This window comes from Halichoeres trimaculatus, unplaced genomic scaffold (assembly GCF_033239565.1).
Source record: "Halichoeres trimaculatus isolate MK-OKI-2021-1 unplaced genomic scaffold, fHalTri1.1 fHalTri1_scaffold_9, whole genome shotgun sequence".
Taxonomy (NCBI): Eukaryota; Metazoa; Chordata; class Actinopteri; order Labriformes; family Labridae; genus Halichoeres; species Halichoeres trimaculatus.
The window spans coordinates 593,046-600,310 of NW_027437188.1; positions in this window are offsets into that span (position 1 = coordinate 593,046).

Sequence of the window (7,265 nt, forward strand, 5' to 3'; positions counted from 1 at the left end):
AAGGACATGAATAATTCCTCATAACTGTTTTATTTGTCATGCTCACACTGCACTGTTTCCACTCTCTGTTTGCTGACTGTCACTGTAAATAGACTAAGGTCTACTGCTTTTGCTTTTGTGTGACCTGCAAAAACAAATTAAACCAACTGTGATAGCCGTTCTTACTCCTGTATAGTTATATGAGGTACCCACAGGCCTTTGTAGCGGGAAGGTGTCAGAATGTTTGGCCGCATTTCCACCAAGCAGTCTGGTTTGGTTCAGTACGGTTTGGCACGGCTTGGTACAGTTAAGCCTGATCCCGTTTGTGTTTCCACAGCAAACTGTGCCCTCTCATGGTAGGCGCCGTGTAAGCCGGATGTCGGAAGCCGCAGCTGTTAAACAATAATGTGACACCATAGCAGCACGACACAGTTTACCCCTCTAATAAATCCAACAAAGAAGAAAAACACAACACAGTAAACGAAGAGTACGGATGGAAGACATGCAGCATTTCGTCCTCTCTGTGAATGGCATGTAGCTCTTTGATACAAAGAACAATCAAGCTTTGTTTCAGAGAAGTCTGTGAGCCGCCAGGAGAAATGCAGCTGCTGTCGAGGTAAGTGACGATTCTTTTGACCAATCAACGGTCTGCAGTGTTGTAGCTCAACCTTATGAGAGCTGATCAGTTCAGTCTGGCACCCATACGGAGGGGTCCCTAAAAGTGGGACAGCTTGTCTTGGTTATTTGGGGATCTGTCCCAGGATAAGTCAGTGGAAACACCACAAAATGCGCACTGTACCGAGACAAACCGAACCGGACTGCTTGGTGGAAACGCAGCTTTTGATTAATAACAAGCTACCAGAAACACTTTTTGAAATGTTGTCACAAAACACAACTTATGCATGCACAAAACAGACATGGGGAGACACTTATTTGTCTTTTGTGGGTGTCAAAATCAATACAAGGTGAAATTCATAACAAGAGCTTTAAAAAATCATGTAGACTTTAACAGAAGTTTTGGAGCCCTTAGTCGGTAACAACAGAAAAAAAATCTGCTCTTCTGTCCTTTTTCTGTCTGACAGTTAGGCTCCAGAGTTCACCATCCCTACGACATTAATCACAGAAAAAGTTTTCAGCAGAGAAAAACGCAGATCTAAACTTCGTCAGACGCGTGGTGCGGTCATGGAGTCCTAGACGTGCTGTAAATCAATCCGGTCCTGCTCGACCCGATAGGGAAGCTACTAAGTAGCATTTAGGAGCTTGATCCATTTTAAAGTGAGGATTAGGATCAGGCAGATATATAGAAGAGAGACAGGGACTTTAATGACTGAAAATTACCATTTGAATTTATGAATTTCTTTGTATATTTTTATTCGTTGCACTTATAGAAGTCATTATTTTGATGAGTGTTAGCTCAAAGATTAATATCTAGAGTTGTCAGCTCAATCTGACTTAGATGTAAGATTTGAGTTTTTATAGCCTCACCTTAGCCATTAAAGGCCATATTTTCCCAGCATGTTGTTGCACTGTTATGAACAATGCAGAAACACAGAACACAGACTCTGATTTTTACATTAATTTTCAGAATTTGAACCTTATATTTGGCATTTCAGTTGTTGTTTTTCCAGTGTATTCATGTAGATGTTTTGACCTCCGCTGTTTGTTTCAGGAACCAGAGGTAAACAAGTATTTTAACTCATAGAGATACAGGTTCAGATACAAAGGGAGCCTGTCATCTGATCCCTGTTTCCAGGCTGTTCAGAATCACTTTGTGTAACATGTTTCTCAGTGCTCCTGATTACCACACAGGTTTTCTCTGCGAGGTGTCAAAACAAACCAAACACCCTGTAACACCACAACAACCAAACCGGTACATTTGGAGTCGTCATCTGCTCGCTAATTGCCTGCAGCAGTTATTGTCCCACTCTCCATCAGGGCCTTTCATTCGGAAACGGAGTGGATGGGAGGTCAGAGAGGTCCGCTCCTGCTCTAAAGTTTCGACTGTGTCTGCAAATGGATTCCGTTTGTATGAATGAATAAACATCAGCTCTGCAAGACTCCCGTCATTAGCATAGAAGCAGAGGCCCATTCGGCCCTTTCCGCTGCCGGCAGCAGCTCCAAATTAGCTTTACAACTGAGCGGGCCACTTCTTATTACCATCATTGTCGGCATCTGCATAACAGTGTCTGTGAAAGCCTAATGTGCGGCCTGTTTTGTTTCTCCGTCAACTTTTACGGCGCGCAGCGAGGGACATCCTGTGCTTACATGAAACTCTGCTGTCACAAATCAGGATCAAACTGTTTCCGTCCTTCTGACCGACTTTGACTTCACATACACATCCTCAACTTCTGAGTTCCCTCTATTTAGAGTCTGATCGTGCTGGAGTATTCTGAATTTGCGCAAACGAGTGAGGAATTCAACAGGAAATGCACGATTACAACCACATCCCGTTACACGGTTTATCTGCACATGAATCACAAATAATAGGGTGAATTTCCAGAGAACTAATACTGGAGAAGGGGGCTCTCACACACCCGAAACGGGGCGTTTCTTCTGCGTGACGCAGGAGCAGATTCTGTGCGTAAAGTCCCCAAGAGCTCCAGCATGTGTTTGTGTTGTGTTTCATCACTCCATGGGTAGAGGGTGGGTCCATCTCATCACCTGATCAACCTGCGTCTCGTGTTTGCGTTTTGATTTTTCAAACAGTCACACGGCTCTCTAAGAGTGACAGTAAAACATGCCATGATACAGTAACGTCAATGTGATGAGAGACAGGTGGTGTGTGTGTGTGTGTGTGTGTGTGTGTGTGTGTGTGTGTGTGTGTGTGTGTGTGTGTGTGTGTGTGTGTGTGAAGAAGGGGAGTGAGGGAGACAGGAGGAGACACATGTGCAGGGCTCAGTGACTGAACGTTCACACCTCCGGAGCGGCAAACAGGATGCGGTCCGCTCCTCTGCGAGAGCGCGCTGCGCGGTCAGGGACACAGATTACTGTTTAACAGCATTCAGCCAGTTGAACCAGCATGGATAATCTACAGCCTCAAAGCACATTTAACTTGTGTTTACAGTATCTGCTCCTCTCCGTCAGGTCTGTGCGCTCTGCTCCCAGACGCTCCCGTCTTTAAGCACGGGGAAACTTGAACTCTCTGTCCACTCATCATGAAGTTTTGGTCGACATAACGTGCCAGACACGGTGGATTGATGACTGATTGGTCTGGATTGTTTCGTTGCTACTGGAGATGACACCGGAGTTGATATATTGCCGGTTATCCCTCGGCCGTCATGACCTCTCCTGACTTAAACGCAGACACGTTTCGAGCAGGAGGAGAGCGCGCTAGTTTGATATATAGCTGAGGGTTTGTTAATTCTCTTTGGTGGAAGCGGTGTGTCATCTGCTCACCACAGAAAGCTGAAACACATAAAACTAAACACAGATTCTCTCAAGTACAGCAGAGGTTTACACTCAGACCATCGGGTCGAGCATCGTCTCCCCCTGTGACCCTGTGACAGTCTGCAGGAACAGACTGTGGAGACTGATCGAGAGTCTCTGTTTTAGAATAACCATCATTTTCTCTTTTAAGCACTCTTATCGATGTGTTTGGCGCTCGTGCAGAGACCGTTTCTGAATATGCGCAGCACCCCTCCAATACACAAAACCGCTCTGATCAGCGTCCTGGGTTTTTGCTCCAATAGACACGTTGGTATCCAGTCTGCATAATGAATCAGACGAAGGAGCACCGTGCCGCTTATCACCTGATGATGAAGTGTAAACAGGCCATCATTGCCTCTGAGTGGGGGTGTGTGCGGCGTCAATCTCCACACTCGGGTGGAAGTGGCTCCCACAGGCCACGTAATGTGACACATGCATATCAATAACACCTTGGGCTCACACCTTGGTTTTTACTTTGGTCAAAAAAACATTGGATGTAGCACCTTTTTACAGCAACTCTTAGAAAGAACTGGTTTCCAGGTCCAGCAGAGTTCTGGGGGCAGACAGGGGACAGATCAGATCCACTGAAGTGCTGCTGTGAGAGGTTTCTGCAAGGTTGGAGCAGTTGAGTTGATGTGGAGCATTTTCATCACATTAAAATGATCCAGTTATGGATGAGGTTCTTCAGAACACAGTGTTCTGTAAACTTTATTATTGTTATTACATTAAATCAATCACTGCTTCATTCCAAACATCCCAGCCTTATAACAAACCCATTAAACTCTCAGGGACCAATCATCTGTGAGCTCCACTACACTAGTGTAAACTGGAACCACTCAGCATTTGTTCTGGACCCCTGGGGACCGTCTCAGAAGAGCTGAACTGTTGCTCAACTGTTCCTTTTTCCGTTTTGTTTGACTGGAACATTTCCAAAGTCTAATGAGGCTCTAATAAATTTCACTTGTGAAGCTGGACGCTGGCCTCAGTCAAAGACTGAAGCTCAAAGAGCCTTTGGCACCTGTGTCTGTGTGTGAGGGCCTGAAATCGAACTTATCAGAGTTTTTTTTGGAGGGTATGGACTGGTCTAGGTAGGCTCCACACGCAGCCAAAGGAAACAGATGGAGGGCCTAAAGAGAGGACAGGGGTTTGCAGAGGGCCAGGACAAATTGAACTGGGTTTGTGTTGAGGTATTCCAGCTATTTTCATTTGTTTCTGTTAAGTCACTTAGCTCTCAGCTCCAAACACACTTGAAAAAATAGAAGGTGCACAGCAGCCCGAGCAGCAGACGCTCACACACATTCCTCACTGTACATGATCTGAGACTCTGAGACACGTTTTCTCCACAGCAGCACCTTTTCTTTCCACTCAGAGCGATACTGATCCTTCAGGTGTGACCTCTGCAGCAGATGAAGAAATCAGAGAAGAGATCTAAAAAAATACAACTGGAGAAAATAAGACCATAGATAGAAATATTATTAACACAGTGTGGGGTGAGAAGGTAGTTTAACCTTTCTGCTGGCAGCACACTGCTCTTTACTTATTCCAGCTACACCTCAACGATCAGAAACCAGCACATGATCCTCTTTCACAGCTTGTCACTTTGATTTCTGCCAGAGTCAGAAAGAACAGCAGCTTAGGGAAGTTGTATTTGAAAATCTAAACATTCAAAAATCCTGTTTATATATGTTTTTTTCTGACACATGTATGTAAATGCAAACATGGTGGTTTTGGTATCACATGACAGCTCCTTCTTCACGTCTGAATGAGATGACCTTCACCATAAGACAAAGAGATAACCACGTTGACTTCATTTCCTTCAAACCTTTTTTTTATCATGATCCATGGATCATTTTCTGTCCATCTAGAAAAAAACAGCAGGCTGGTACAAATGAGCTAAAGAGGTTTTTCTTCTTCTGCATTTAGAAACCCCAGGTGATGGAGCCATCTCTGTGGTGACTCCCAAGCTGTGGAGGGATCTGCCACTAGAAATAAAAACACCTCTCAACCTTCCAACTTCAAAATCTAAAAACTCATTTTCATTCTTTGGCTTTTCACTCAGCATGAGAGTTCAGTGATCTCTGTCCTTTTACGATCCTAACCTCTGTGTGTCTATGGCAGTTATTTGTTTCTGTGTGTGTGTGTGTGTGTGTGTGTGTGTGTGTGTGTGTGTGTGTGTGTGTGTGTTTGTGTGTGTGTGTGTGTGTGTGTGTGTGTGTGTGTGTGTGTGTGTGTGTGTGTTTGTGTGTGTGTGTGTGTGTGTGTGTGTGTGTGTGTGTGTGTGTGCTTTTTTGATTATTTAATTACAATTTTTTTTTTTTTTTTACATATGTTCTTATTTGATTTTTACTGCACAGCACTTTGGTAAGCTTGATTGATTTTTTTAAAAGTGTCCTTTATAAATGAAGCGAATTGGATTGGATTTTGGACCAATAAGACTGGAGTTATTCTCTGGCTCTGAGCTGAGATCATGAGGGTAAAGTTATGTAATTGCAGTAAAACTAAGTTAACTGAAAGAAAGGATGCATAGAGCCTCCATATGTAGGCGTCTACTAGGGCTGTAACAATCATCACAAGACAGTTAGAAATCAAAACATATGTGTAACGATATAAATTAAAAAAAATAAATGCAGTGCCCTATTTAAGGAGCAGAGGACTGTTTTTCCTTAAAAAAAAATCCTAAACTAGTAACACCTTCAAACCTAAGGTAGTTTATTTACAGTTTGTTCATTTGTATTATTCATTTAGTTATTTGTACATGAGAATTGTTTTAAAAAGTCCTTTTTAATCATTATTTGTTGATCAAGATAAAATATAATTTCACTTGCACTTTCAAGAAAAATTTCCACTTTATTTTGCACAGTTAATTCTACTTAAGGAAAACATTAGTAAACCTAATCCTAAAGAGAATTCTCTTTAATGCCTTAAAAATAAGACAAAATACATTTTGTAGTTTTTATACATTTAATTATATTTGTGTGTGTGTGTGTGTGTGTGTGTGTGTGTGTGTGTGTGTGTGTGTGTGTGTGTGTGTTTTAAATTTTGCATTGTTTTTTCCAGGAATGTTTTGTTTTCTGTTGAAAAATAAATAAAAACAAAACATGAGTAAATTGCATTGTTAACCCAGTTTTGTAAATCATATCCAAATTGAGTTTTGCGTCTCGATTCATCCCTGGCATCTACAAAGTTTATCACTTATAACCTGTAACCTTTGACCAACAATTAAAGGTCCTGTAAATAAATTTATATTTGTGTTGATTTTGGCTCCCCTTGTGGATAAAATACTACGTCTAAATCTTTGACGGTCTTGTCCTGCAAAGTGAGCTTTCAGCCGATAACATCATTCTTTCAACCCTGTTTTCCTTTAATAGAGACATGTATCACGCTGTAAAAAATGACATGCTTCAACAATAAGAACAGTCATCCCTCTAATGAGACAGTCCACCTCCTCCTCCTCCAGATGATTGCAGCACTAACCATCACTTTACAGGAACTGTCCAGATTGTTGTTCAGGGTCTTGTTTTCTTAGTAGGTCAGGTTGATAATCAGCTAAAAACTCCTCACAGGAGCTTTCAGTTGTTTTGCAGTAAAGATCTCTTGTGCTAACAGATTTTTCACTTATATCCTTTAAGTCTGACCCTCTCTCCGTTTTATGGAAGTTTTGGTTGCAAATGAACCAGACGTGGCCTCATTTTCATATCTTAAGCGTTAGTGAATTGATAGGGGCGTCGATTTCCCTTTCCATCACCCTCTCCAGCCCCCACCCACCACCACCCCTCTCCCTCCTCCCCCCGGCCGGTGGCTGATCCAGGCTGTCAGGGAAGCGGTCTATAAAGCAGAACGGGACGGGGCTCTGCGGAGGC